The 15,075-nt window shown below is 41.5% G+C and overlaps 1 long non-coding RNA gene across 1 annotated transcript; it reads right to left on the reverse strand.

Annotated features, from left to right (window-relative positions):
• Positions 1 to 383: 383 nt before the first annotated feature.
• On the reverse strand, positions 384 to 1,950 carry LOC113933273. The gene is made up of 3 exons (XR_003523311.1): positions 1,796 to 1,950; positions 1,388 to 1,653; positions 384 to 881 (listed from the first exon to the last, which is right to left on the reverse strand). It is a non-coding gene; the product is annotated as an uncharacterized LOC113933273 (long non-coding RNA).
• Between the last annotated feature and the right edge of the window lie 13,125 nt (positions 1,951 to 15,075).

Genomic DNA, 15,075 nt, shown 5'->3' on the forward strand with positions numbered 1-15,075 from the left:
TGAAAATACATACTAATGAAGCTGTTAGCAGAGGTGTTTGCTGAGTAGACTCTCCCTCTAATTTCTTCTAAATTAGGAGCATCTTTTTGCAGATTAACGTTTTAGGAAAGGCTGCCTTCTTATAGAAAAATAGCACATTGTCTAATATTGTGATTCATTTTTGTGCATGCTAAAAAGCTCTCTGCACACCTGATGTGCACATTGTACCAGAGAAAACCTAAAAGGCATTTTTAATTTCAAAAATGAGCTACTCTGGAAAGACCAATGATGTGTAATTATCCAATAAAATTAATGAGCAAATTATTAATCTTCTCTTAAAACATTTTGGTATCCCACCCCCTCCCACCCCAGCACACTTTTAAGAATGACTGTGTTTAGTTTGGTTTGGTTTTAATGAGGATTATTATTTAATGGTCCTATTTGGATTATTTTGCTGCATGTCTATTTGCAAATAGTACCTCGTAACATTTGTTGCTGTAATTCTGCAATCCCCTGATGCTGGTATTTGAGAAATACGCTATGGCAACGCTGTGGTTGTTTTTCACAAGAACCCAGGGAGCTATCAAAGTCGGAGAACGTGCCTCTGTTTGCAGTGGAGGTGGGCAGGCGGTGAAATCCCCGCGCTCCGCTCGGGCTGCGGGCGAGAGCAATCAGCTAATTGCCTAACAGGGATGCGGAGCCGGTGCCCCCGCGCCGCCTGTCGCCTGGCTGGTCAACAGTCACCAGAAAGCGGCTTGCATAGCCCTGTGTCGCATCGTCGCCTTGCTCTGTGTGCTCTGCTGCCGGAGATGAGCAGAGATGGAGGAGCAGGCTTTCAGCACGTCCCACAAGAAAGGCTGCCGCGGTATGCACGTTCCGACTTGCGGCCAAGAGGACCGGAGCTTGGGGAGGAAGAAGAAAAGCGTGAGAAAACATGGGCTCGCCGCAGAGTGCTCCCCGTGCGTGTCCGGAACACACAGGGACATCTTAGAAATCAGTGTAATCCGAGACTGAGCTGGGAAGCGGCCATGCCGCTGAAAACACTGGATGCTTGGAAAATAGTTTGGGGGACAATCAGCCATAGAAAGTGACTAGTGGGGAGAAATTACACATAAATGTTATAGATAACATTTTTATAAAATGTATATGTAAAATTTTATATGTAAATATATGTGTGTAATTTGTGTAACCAGAGAGAGCATTATTCTTTTTAATCACAATATTAATAACTTGACAGAAATGCTGTAATTTCTGTAAGACCCTGAGATTCTGCACAGAAAAGTTGCTTTTCAGTTTGGGGCTAGAGCTACCAATCCCAGAAACTGTCACCAGGCCTCTCACTTTGCATCTTTCACCTCAAGGGGGAGGGGGCAGGGGCGGCGTCCTCAACAGACCCTCCCCCCCGTACCTGAGAATTCCCTGCGCCCTGTATCAGCGCTGTGACCATGTCCCACCGTCACACATCTGGGCCATGCCGTTTGTACTCCAGCAGATCCTTAGAGCCATTCTCCTGGCTCCCTGCTTCTGGTGACCTCGTAGATCCCTGTCCTTTGTTTTTAAAGTCCTGTTGTCATCTATTTTGTAAGAGCTCAGTTCTAAGTCCCTTTTCTGCCACTTACTCGTCATGGGTTCTTGTTCATGTCAGTAACCCTCAGTTAGCATTGATTTCCAAATCTGTAAGATGGGCAAAAAAAAAAAAAAAAAAAAAAAAAAAAAACCTCTGAGATGATCAAAGCCTTGTGGGAAAGGCTTTGAATATTTAAAGTGAGCTGACAGCATCATCATAGAGTAAAATGCTTCTGTATCAGGACATTACCTGGTCTTCACACCTCCTCTGTAGATCTTCATATAGACCTTCCCAATAGGTTGTCAAACTGTTGTCACAGCCATCTCCTGAATGACAAGCAGCTCACTGTCAGCCAGGAAAGCAGGTCAGGCCGGGCAGGGAAGCTGACTCTGGGATGGAGATAAGTTTGCAGGTGTTTATCAGGGAGTGGTCCTGGGAGCACCACCTGGGAAGGGGAAGGGAAGGAAGCAGACAAGGGCCGGGGGAGAAGGGGAGCTGTGGACACTCTCTTAGTGCAGTCTTCAGCTCATCCTACTTAGAGCCAGGGTGCCACTTCCTAGCTGCTCGAGTTGGAATGAGGAGGCTATATGTTTACTTTCCTTATTGGAGCAGCCGTTGAACCCAGGCCTTCCAGGGGAAGGGTTTTCTTCTGCAGAGACAATTGCCTGGAAGCAGCTGGGGTCTGCCAGCCGGGGGCTGGGGAATGAGTCCTCTATTCCTGAAAGCAGATCTGGCTGGTGCCCGTTACAACACCCACCACACTGATCATTAGCTTTGGGTTGTTTAATTCTGGAATATGCTTAGTACATTGTCTTGCTGGTAAAATGCATTGATTTTCTGTGGGGACTTCAGAAATTGCCTAGGAGTTAGAACACCCAAGCTCTAGAAATGATTCTGCACTTGTCTGAATTAGCAAAGCATCTTTAACGGACTGGGTGGCAGGTTCCTAGTAAAAAGGTCCCCCATCTCTCTCCAGCTCTCTGCAGTGTTATTTGGGGACTACCCCAAGATCTGCCTCTTAAACCATCCTTTCCTATCCCAGCACATAGACTTCACCCTTTGGACAACCAATGCTGGAACTGAGACTTCACGCCTATGGCCTACAGCTATGTCTCACTTCTATCCACTCATGCACCCCTCTAGGCTCCTGGACTCCAGCCCAAATCAGAGCCCCAGGCCCCCTAGGTAGCCATTAGGGAAGTCAGACACTGCTAATCTGCCATGTTGCCTTAAACTGTAATTCAACATTTCTCTTCAACTATAAAACAAGAAGGTCTGTTCTTCCCATTTTTACCTCAAAATTACTGGGTTTAATAATCAAACCAGGCAGTGAGAATATATGTTGTGTGTGTGTGTTCATTTCATAGACATCTATTGGCTGCGTGCATGGATGAATGGATATGTGTATCCCATAGCTTGGATGAATTCTACAAAATAGTCCATGGTCTGCATCTTCCCCCAACAGCATGTTTCATTTGTGTGTCTTTGGGGAACACAATCATTATCATTTCTAGCTAGTAAAAAATTTTACCAAGGAGTTTTGATAAATGTAGCAGATGAAGCTAAAGTCTTAGTATTCTAACTGGTACATAGTAGTTTCTCTGATAGATGTCAGAAACCTACTACCTTACCCCCTGAACACCCAAGACCCAAATTTTCTTTTCTTTTTTTTTAAGATTTTATTTATTTATTTGACACACAGAGAGAGAGCACAAGCAGGGGGAGCGGGAGAGGGAGAAGCAGACTCCCCACTGAGCAGGGAGCTCTCCTCGGGGCTCAATCCCAGGACCCTGGGATCATGACCTGAGCCAAACGCAGACACTTAACTGACTGAGCCACCCAGACACCCCACCCCCAACTTTTCATTCATTCATCCATCCATTCATTCAATAAGCAACAAATGCCTACGATGTGCCAGACCTAGGTGAAGCCCTGGAGATGGGGCCATGACCAGTCACGATCCTTGCCCCAAATAGCAACCAGATGCCTTCATGCAAATTCAAACATGATTACAAAAAAGATGAATTTAGGCTGTATCTCGACTATCTTCTTTTTAATAATGTATAAGTCTTAAGTGGTCTATCTTTTCAAAGATGCTCAATTTTTCTTATGAAAAGATTTTGAAAATGTATATCAAAAAAGAAAGTTTGCCCCCACATGCTCCCAAACATAATAGCCAGTCAGCCACTTGAGTCCATATGGAAAACCAATTTTGTTCTCTTAATTCACTTTCCAATCCATGTTATGGGCTTGTTGTGTAATGAAAGTCTTTTGCTAATAGTACCTTTACATTGCATTTTTAACTTTCAAAGTGTTTCCATATCTATTCACAAATTCATGCCTCACAAAAGCTTTGGTAGGTAAACTAGAGAGGATTAAACCCATTACACTAAAAAGGAAACCAAGGCACAGAGAAAGTTGGGTGATTATCTAAGAGAGCTCACCTAACCAGTTAAAACAAAATCAAAAACAGAAACAAAATTAAATCTAGTACCCACATCTCCTTCCACTGAAAATTGTGTATATTTGGAGTTCTTCCTAGTAAATGAACTTTTATGACCTCAAGGTACACAGGCTACTTGCCCCCCCACCCCCCACCCAACAACGTGAGAACAAATCTCAGCTTGTCTGTAGCCTGTGTGATTAGTAGATAAAATGACTAGTGACATGTATCAATTTATATGAATCACTGATTAAAGAGGACTGCTATGAATCCAGGGTCTCAATTTGTCAAGCCCCAGGACACAATTCAAGCTCTCTGTAATCTGGCCTACTTGCCACTTGTTACTAATTGCTGGAAATTCTGAAATTATTTTATATTTTAAGGAGTATTTTTAAATTCTCTTGGGTATCTGGAAACATTCTGTTACAGGCAGCACATAAGTATTTGCCTTTTCAGTGCCATCTCTTCTTGGCTTCAGCGTTCAACAAGAGCGTCATTATCCTACAGCCTCAAGAGAGAACATTTTTAGCCAGCGAACAAGAAGCAGGAAGCCTGATTTTCAGCAATTGGACCGGGCCATTTCCCTACAACCCACGGTCCTTTCCCTTGTCCCGTGCCTCTGGTGCATGCTGAACTCTGCCTCCCCCTGCAAATGCCTCAGAGACCAGAGCAGCAGGAGAAATAGCCAATAGGCTGGGGGTAGACAAAGAGGGGGTTTGTTCCTGTATCTTTCACCTAGCCCTCATGCTGACCTCCTCTAGAAAGCTCTCCCTGCTAAATTACATTCCTTCACCTTAAACTATTCCAGCCTTGCCACTGTAAGTGACCACAAAATCACATACAACAATGTGAAATGGAAAAAAAAAAAAAAATGCAGTAAGGGGCTCCTGGGTGGCTCAGTCGGTTAAGCGTCTGCCTTTAGCTTGGGTCATGATCCCAGGGTCCTGGGATCGAGTCCTGCATTGGCCTCCCTGCTCAGTGGGGAGCCTGCTTCTGCCTCTGCCTCTGTGATCTCTCTCACTCTCGCTCTCTCTCAAATAAATAAAATCTTTTTTAAAAAAAGGCAATAAAACAATACATGCAGGTTTATTTGTATCAGATAACTCACAAAATAATCCTAAAGGAAAAGGTATTTGATACCTTTGATATAATTTTGTCTTTATAAATTCAAATGCAAATGATGTACAGATATATACCTACACAGATTCATGTCCTCACATGGAAAAATGGTAGAGGGATAACTGGTAAAATATAACATTAATTACTTCTTAGTGTTACAATAATGGGTATTTTATAAGTTTTGGATTATTTTTGATACGAAGAAAAAACATTACTTAGAGAAATAAGTACAATAAAAAAATCTATCCCCCCAAAAAAATAAAAATAAGAAAATAAAAAAATCTATCATATTCATGTATATACACCTTTTTTAAAGATCAGAATTGGTTGCACAATAATGTGAATGTACTTAGCACTATGGCACATTTTTTTTTAAGATTTTATTTATTTATTTGAGAGAGAGCACGAAGGCGGAGAGGGGGAAGGGTACAGGAGGGAGAGGGAGAAGCAGGCTCCCTGCTGAGCAGGGAAGCCTGACATGGGGCTCAATCCCAGGACCCCTGGATCATGACCTGATCCCAGGGCAGATGCTCAACTGACTGAGCCACCCAGGTGCCCCTCTTTTTTTTTTAAAGACTAAGTAGAATATGCATGAAATACTTTTTTATGAATAAAGTCTGTAAGCTTTAGAAAAAATTAAAAAGACCAGAAAAAATTACATTAAAATGTTACATGGTTGCTTTTCTTTCTCCTGAGTGGTGGATTGCCGTGAACATTATTTCAATCTTCATTATTTTATGGATTTTCTACATGGGCAGAGGATAATTAATATTACTCTTAAAATAAAAAGAATTAATTCCATGATTTCAACAATACTAAATAAAAATAGTGACTGTGTATATCAATTTGTCCTTTTTGACATGTTGTTTTATATTTATTTGCCCGTGGTTTCATGTGCAAATTTTATTTCCTCAAGGGGATGGCAGATTTCAGGGAGGTCTTCTAGTTGTTTTGCTGTCTTTAGAGTATTTTATACATGTTAAAATGTGCGTGTTTGTGAACAACACTCTCATCCACCCACATGAAGGGGAGAGAAGCCCGCTTCGACCAAATCTTGACTATTGCCATTGCATTTCTCCCACAGATGTAAATATCTGATCACAAGACTATGTGAAACATTTGAAATCAGTCAAAAACAAGACAGACACATGAGCCACTTTTATTGTTATCATCATGCTCATTACGGGTCTGAAAGCTCATCTATGTTAATTGTGAGCGGGGTTCCCATCCTTTGTCTCCAAGCACAGGCTACACACTGGGCTGGCATCCTTGCTGTGGGACGAACAAAGCAATTTATTGTTATTGGCAAGTTGGCCAATTTCATCATTAATCGATCATTTGCTTTTTCCAGTGGGGTCCTGAGGCTTTCCTCTAGGGAGAGAGCAGGATTTGCTCAGTCAGGCATGGCAACAGCAGACTGTGAAAGAAATTTTCAAGGTATTCCATCAATAAAGGAAGGTCACTTGCCTTTGCAGCAGCATGCATTTCAAACCAAAGGAAAATCAGGTTTAGGATTTCCATCAGTTTGGGCTTTTCAGTAGAAGTTTCTGTTACTAACACCCTTACCAGGCTGCAGATGCTTCTCCTGGAGGGATGCAGCGTCATTATCGTACTAGAGGAAAGGGGACCGGAGGAACGTTGAATGCCCTGTCCCCTGGGCCACTTGGCCCTCGCTGCAGACTCAGTCCTCAGCTGTCACTTCATGTGGAGGCAGCAGGCCAGAGGAAGAAGGAAGGAGGCAGAAGGAAGCAACCAGGTGCTCCTGGCCTGGCCTGCCAAGGACCTTGCTGAGATACAGACAATATCTCTTTGCTCCTTTTTATTGCCGCAAGCCCCAAGCTCTGGAGAGTCTGGATAAGGGACCAAAACAGATCTTGTAGTCAAGATATACAGGGTGACAGGGCTTGGAACCTTAGTCGTTGTTAAATTTACAAATCACTCAGATGAATCTTTTAGCCAAAGATGGAGGGAAGAAATGAGATTTTTGATCCGTTTTGGACACATAATGCCTCTCCGGAGAAAAGATTCTTCTGAACAGTGATGTTCCCCTATCAGTCATCATTCCAGACAAAGGCCCCGTGGGGTTGACATCACATGGCCCTTGGTGTGGATCATCACGTGCCGATGCAGAGCAGAGGGCGGCTGGTCTCCCTGCACATGTGGCCAGATCACTACCTTACTTCGCATCCTTTTCTAATAAATGACCATAGCACATTAAATATAGCTGTGTTTTCTAGTCCCTCCTATACAGGGCTTAAGACATAGGGGGTAAAATGTGTTCCTGCTCCTTTCAACTCCCTCCCCTAAGAAACACAAAACTACAACAACAAAAATATCACAGTTTGATTCCCTATATCACTTTTAATTCCTTATGTCATCAGCTCAAACTGATTGTCAGTATCTTAATGGTAGGAATCAAGTCTTGTGCCTAATTTGCCTCCCCCAGAGTGCCTAAGCCAGCGTTCTGCGCTCCTAGCACAATGGATGCTTACAAAATTAATGAAAACTAGCATGTGCATAACAGATTTTAATCTTCACAGCACTTTTCCATCTGGGCACATCTTACTGTGTTCTGCTGAGCTCAGAGCAGGAAATTGAAGCCGCAAGGGGTGACTTGTCCTGTATCATAAAGTATGACAGAGTTGGAAACCAGAACTCAGGTCCTACTTCTACTCATATTTTGAATTCTCCCACTTGGAAAATACAAAAGTGGTGAGAAGGTAGTGCTGGGGCTAACTGAACTAAGAAGTTATTTCAAGACTTGGGGCAGCAGTTGATTCAGAGAGTGTCCAAAACATCTTGTCCAAATCAAAAATAGGGAAAGAAAGATGGATTGGTTGTATTGGAAATGACCTATCTGTATTGGAATGTATTGGAAATGACTTATCTGAATCACTGATTTGAGAGAGTTCAGACTTTCTGAATATAATACCCATACCTCATTTGCGGATGCCAAATGGAGAGGTAGACAACCCAGACATCCTCCTAGACGTTTTGAGGACAGTGAAACAAACATGTTGAAATGGATGATTCCGTGTATACATCACACCTGCCTCCAAGTAGTTCTGGCACGAATTTCCCAAGTTAATTAATGTCATGGAAAATTGACGAGTTACCTCTTTACCAATCCTGTGAGGAACACCTCAAGTACAGAACAAGCACCCTTATCATAAAATAATATTTATCAATTTAATGAAGCATTTCATTAAAATGTTATTCTCTAATTTCTTGATAGAATGGAGTTCCACGAGGGAAGGGACCAAGATTCTCTTCCTGACCAAACCCTAGCGAGACGCCTCTGAGCCCTCTTCTTGACTAGGCCTCAGTCTTGGCCTATAAAGAGTTGAACAAACACTAATGTGGTTTCTAACAGGTAAAGTCCACATTCCTAAGATGATGCCAGTCCCCCTTAAAGTGCCTGCCTGAGAAAATTCAAGACTGCCAAAAGAATTTGCTGTTTGTTCAGCCAACACCTGCAGATAGGGCCCTGACTCCCAGTCACTGTGGGAGAGTAGAGACCGAAAGGCATAAACACCAGTTAGCCAACCCAGATGGGTTTCACATGGACCAACTTCCCCTCTTGCTTTTTGAAACTTTTCACTTCCCTGGCTCTACTGAGCCCCCACCTTCCCTCCTCCCTTCCCATTCATGTCCAGTCACCTCTATACAGATCGAAGCTGAGTTCAGTTCATGCTGGACTCTTTTCCCTATGGCAATAGTTCTTACTGATTAAAGTCTGCCCTTTCCACTTTAACTAGTGTCCAGCTTTGCTTATCTTTGTTGGAAGGGACTCATCTGCCTTGCTAACCCTATATCTCCAACATTTGTGCAATGTTTGTTGTGCCTGCTCAATGGGTATTTGTTCAAAGAATGAATGAACACATATAGCATTCACTGTGGAGAACTCACTGAGAACTCGGTCCACAAAACCCACTCACCTCATCTACAACCCCTGATGTTTTACTCCTCTCCCGTGTGGACACAGCGGGTATATTACCTTGGAACTCTGCTTCTCAGCTCTCCCAGAATGCCACTGCCCATGTTGACTTTTGCCCATGACCTGACCCTCCACGTACCTTGACAGGCCTAACGGTTCTTTCCTGCCTCAGACACATGCTTTTCTAAGATACCCATCCTATCCCAAGTGTGGCCTCTGAGAGAGTTTGCAGAGAGAATAAATTTACCAGCATTATAATTCACTCAAGGTTGTGGGTTCCAAATTTGAAGCTGAACTTGAGCTTCTCTTCGTTCAGGTTGCAAAGAGCGCTGGCAAAAATATGACCTCCTTGTTCAAGAATAAAGGCCCCAGGGGTGCCTTAGGTATCAAGTTGCTCTTACAAAAGAAAATTCTGATGAGTCAAGTGTAAAAGAATAAGAGTCTAAAGGATTTAATTTCTCTTGAAATATTTGACGGTTTCATGGTGAAGGAGGCATTTATTTAGCAACATGTACGCGGAGTCTCACTCATCTCAAAATGTTTGAAAAAGAGATGAAGATATTTTTCCAATGCCACGATGTTGCTCGGTGCTCTCTTCCTTTTCCTCTTTGAACAGAATCTAAAAAAAATTGCACTAGATATTCTGAAGCTAACTTCTGTACCACCTAAATACCACTATTGTCCTAGATAAGATTAATTCAGGACATAGTCATGAAACAGAACTTAAGATCTAATCTCATTACTAAAAGACAGCAAAAGCAGCAACAAGAAAAAAATAAAATTTAAAATTACCTAAATCCATCAGCTGTATTGTAATTTAACATGGATCTGGTTAGAACTCAGAATACATATAGTTTCTTTTTAATACTATTTATTGAGAAAGGTTTTGCCTGTAGCTATAAATATTCCTTATTACCATCTCAGAAACTTCCAGAGGGCTCTGGCCTTCCTGGCCCAATAGGGGATTCTTGTGGGTTCAGAACTATCATTTACTCCCTGGAATGTTTCGGAGAAATGTTATGAGGATCACCCTGTTCCCAACAATTAAGAAATAGACAATTATTGGGTGCCTGGGTGGCTCAGTTGGTTAAGCGACTGCCTTCGGCTCAGGTCATGATCCTGGAGTCCCGGGACTGGGTCCCGCATCGGGCTCCCTGCTCAGCGGGGAGTCTGCTTCTCCCTCTGACCCTCCCCCCTCTCATGCTCTCTCTATCTCATTCTCTCTCTCAAATAAATGGATGAAATCTTTAAAAAAAAAGAAATAGACAATTATTAAAAGTTTACTCTATGCTTAAGATTGAGCTAAGCAATACAGAGAGAAACAGTCTCCACCCGCAAGAAGTTTATAATCTGGTCTTTGAGATAAGAGTTACAAGGACAAAAGAATTTGTACACAAAACCATTATAATAACATCAATAGCTAATATTTATCATGTATTCACTAGTGAAAGGGATTGTTCTAACTCCTTTGCGTGTATTCTACCATTTTATTCTGACAATGATCTTATAAGACAGGTGCTAGTATCATCCCCATCACACAAGAGAATACTTCAATAGGATAGGTTAAAGGCTTTGCCCCAAATCGCACAGCTGGATAGTGATAACACTATGATTCAAAGCCAAGGCAGGCAGTTCTCGGGCCTGAATGCCACCCCTCTTCCCGCCACTGCCTTCAAACACTTGTGTGCTCCTGCAAAGGTTAATACATGTATGCGTGCATAGAGAAGTATCTACGTGACCATTACAAACACAGAGCAGAGCTTGCCAATTCGGCAAAAATGGAAACATTACTTCAGTATTGGCCATGCATCTTTAATCTACCTTTGATTCAAACGTATGTATAAAGCACTTCTTAAATGCAAGCGAAAAGGAGTTAAAGCATAGTCTGCCCACCGTGGGGATAAGACAAGACTGAAAATGTTCTCGTAGTGAAAGGAAGGACACTATCAGGCACTTTTTATGAAAAGTTTTCATAAAAGGTAGGTTAATTGAGCTGGGTCAGAATTTCTCACAGATGGGAATTTGGGAGCGTGGGAGAGCATTCTTTATGTATATTTACCTATAATCTAAAGGAAGTGATCTCCATAACACAATTTTGTTATTATTATTCTCCTTCATCTTATTTTTCTGCGTGTGATCTCAATTGCTGACGACACCTGATCCAGACTTCATCCACCAAAATGAAAAAAAAAAAAAAGCTGTTGGTCAGGACAAAAAAGGAAGAAAGACTTTCCCCCAAAACCAACGCTGGGCCAGGTTAGAGAACATCAGGAGTGCCATCAGGTGTGGACAAGTTCAGGGCAGCAGCCTCCACAAAATACGCTTCAGGTCCATATTTATTGAACAACATTGCAGAACTTCCCTGTGGAGTTCCTGTTCCTGCCTCCCAGCCTCCTCTCCTCCTGCTGCTTAGAATGTTCCCTTTACTGGAGAAGTTTCTGAAATCTCACTCCTTTCAAATAATCTTACCTAATAAGAGAATATTGACAAGTTATTCTTTGCCTCTCCCTCTCTAACCATGAAACTTGCAAAACAACCTCCAATCAGGTCATCCTATTTCTTAAACTATTCCCCTCAACATCACCATCACCATCCTTTCCTGAGGCCTGATAATTTTTTTTTTATTCAAATACAACTGACTACCATCAGTGTTCTACAGCATGGCATGAATTAAAGCTCAAATATATACATATTATCAGAGACTTCACTTGAAAAACCAAAGATGACTCTAATTGCATTATCAAGGATAAACAATGCCCAACAGTGGTTGTAGGAGAAGAAAAACAGGAGAGAAAGAACATAATACAACATAATATAACAATATCACAACAATGGAGAGGGCTTCCAAAGGATAAAAGCGGAAAATAGCAATAATAACAGATTTTTAATAAAAGTCTAACATAAACAAGCCAGGTGAACTGATCTAAGGCTTGAAAAGCCAGCATTCCTATTTCTCTCAACCCAAATTCCTTAAAATGAACCACCGTATCTGTATTCTAGCTCTTAGGCCATCTTTCTCCTCTGCCTCCTTTTCAAATACACACATCCCTCCTGAGATGCCCACCATTCACCCTCATTACTCCTCCGCCTAGCCCTGACTGCCCCACCTTCTTACCTGCTGTGACCCTCAGTATTACATTTCACTTCAACCACTATGCATCTCTCTTCTGTGTTACCTGGATCCTTTATGCTGAAAACCCCTTCCTGCTTTGATGGGGCCCAGGTCAACTTGTGTAATAAAAGAGGAAGGCTGATGGAAACATAATGAAAGCAGAAGAGGTTATTGAAAAGGTTCTTTCACTAAGTAGATACATCCCCAAAACATACACAGAGAAGATAAATAAGTGTGTGGCTCTGGGAGAGGAAATGAAACAAATATGGAGATTGTGGGACATCAAAGGAAAACTCACTATCATGTCAAGGATGGGACGGCTGGGCATGAATGACTTAAGTATCAGAAGAAAGGGGAAATTCATCATGAATTCCTCTCAAATCAAAATCTTATACTTCTGGACACCTGATGTATAAAAAGGACATTCGAATTTCAGCAATGCCTGATTAAATGTACCTGGCTTATCCCATACTGTTTTAGCACATGAAGACCATATTGGAGTCAACATGTGTTGAGTTATGCCAGGTGCTCTGCTAGGCCTGGATTACTGGGAAAAATAAATAGACAATAAACCAGTGGAGGCAAAACCATGTTGGAGTACATTCTGATTTTCTGATGTCCCTAGTAAGAAATCTCTCAATAAAATGCAGAGCAATCTCTGAGCAAGTATATTATCCAGCAGCAAGTTTTAAAGAAGGGATTTTGCTCACCTTTATCTGAAGAAGGAAAAATGGGGACAATATACATGGGCATTCATGTGCCCTAGACAATGAAAAGCAGAAAATAAGAAAATTAATGGTCACAGTTAAGGAACATAATTAACAACTTTTATATGAATAATGCTGATAACTGTCATGAAAAGAGATTGAAGCAATTATAGATGAGAGTATGATGCCAATCTTCCTCTAAAGTGTACAAGGAAAGCAAAGGTTATGTAAACCCCATTCAAGGTAGTAGCAAGGATACTCTATTTACACTTAGGAGTTTTGCTTTCTTTCTTTGCCCTGTGACACTGTAGTTTACTGATGCAGAAAAAAAATGCTGACATTATTTACAAAAACTGATTACTACAAATAAATAGGGAGAAATAGGGAGAGGTTGGTAAAAAAAAAAACTTGATTACTTAGTAAAGAATTGTATTTTTGTAGAACAAATACAAATAAATATTGTAAATTGTGTTAACTTTTTTTTTAAGATTTTATTTATTTATTTGACAGAGAGAGATACAGCGAGAGAGGGAACACAGCAGGGGGAATGGGAGAGGGAGAAGTAGGCCTCCCACGGAGCAGGGAGCCCGATGCGGGGCTTGATCCCAGGACACTGGGACCATGACCTGAGCCGAAGGCAGATGCTTAACGACTGAGCCACCCAGGCGCCCCTATTGTGTTAACTTCTGAGTCACTAAATTATCCACGCTAAAAGCAAGCTAAAGACCTAAACAGTAATACAAATGATAAACAGACACATGAAAAGATGCTCAACGTCACTAATCAGCAGGGAAATGCAAATCAAAACCACACTGAGGTATCACTTCTCACCTGTTAGAATGCCTAAAATCAAAAAGATAAGAAATAACAAATGTTGGCGAGGATGGAAAGAAAAGGAACCCTTGTGTACTGTTGGTAGGGATGTAAACTGTTACAGCCATTGTGGAAAACAGTATGGAGTTTTATCAAAAAACTAGGAATATCATGTAATCCAAAAATTCCACTATTGAATGTTTACCAAAAGAAAACAATTCAAAAGGATATATGATCCCTATGTTTATTGCAGCATTATTTATAATAGCCAAGATATGGAAGCAACTCAAGAGTCCATCAATAGATGAATGAATAGGAAAATCAACGGAATATTACACAGCCATAAAAAATGAGATCATGCCAATTGGGACAACATGAATGGACCTAGTGGTTATTATGTATATTAAGTGAAATAAGTCAGACTAAGAAAGACAAATACCATATGATTTCACTCATATATGGAATCTAAAAAAAAAAAATGAATAAACAGACAAACATAAAGCAGAATCAGACTTGTAAACACAGAAAACAAGGCCAGAGGGGTAGAGTGCTGGGGTGATAAGCAAAGTGGGTGAAGGGGACGGGGAAGTCCAGGCTTTCAGTAAGATGGTAGCTACACATGTGGTGAGCATAGCATAATGTTCAAACTTGTCGAATCACTATGCTGTACACCTGAAACTAATGTAATGTGTGTCAACCACACTCAAATAAAAAAATTAGTAATAATTAAAAAAAAAAGACCTAAGCAGCAATAACCACCGAATGTATGATGATAACTACTAACTGAGAGAGAAGGCAATGACAGTCAACAAGCTATCCCATTCCCTTGGGGCTAACCTTTGGCCCTTCTACCATTTTTTAATTTTTATTTATTTCTTTTTAGAGAGAGAGCACAAGAGCAGGGTCGGGGGGGCAGAGAGAGGGGGAAAGAGAGAATCCCAAGCAGGCTCCATGCCCAGCGTTGGAGCCCGACTTGGGGTTCAGTCTCACAACCATGAGATCATGACCTGAGCTGAAATAAAGAGTTAGACGCTTAACCCACTGAGCCACCCAGGCACCCCATCCTTCTACCATTTTGTTGGCGTAACTGTAAACTGATTTATTCAATTAATAAACTGTCTTATCATGTTACTTTGGGAGGCAACAGTATTTCATGAAATAGCCTGGGTTTTGAATCAGGGACCGGGATTCCAATCAGGGAGCTGACATTTGCTTACCCAATGATTTGAGAAACTTATAAAACCTCATTGAGCTCCATTTTTCCCATCTGCAAAGGAGAGGGAAAGAAGACCTACCTTGCAGAATTTATCTCAGGCTGAAATTAGGTAACTATTTAAAACATAGCACTCAGCACAGGGTGGACAGCAAATATTACTTAATTTTTTCTTTCAATGTCTT

Source organism: Zalophus californianus, chromosome 10 (assembly GCF_009762305.2).
Source record: "Zalophus californianus isolate mZalCal1 chromosome 10, mZalCal1.pri.v2, whole genome shotgun sequence".
NCBI classification, from domain to species: Eukaryota; Metazoa; Chordata; class Mammalia; order Carnivora; family Otariidae; genus Zalophus; species Zalophus californianus.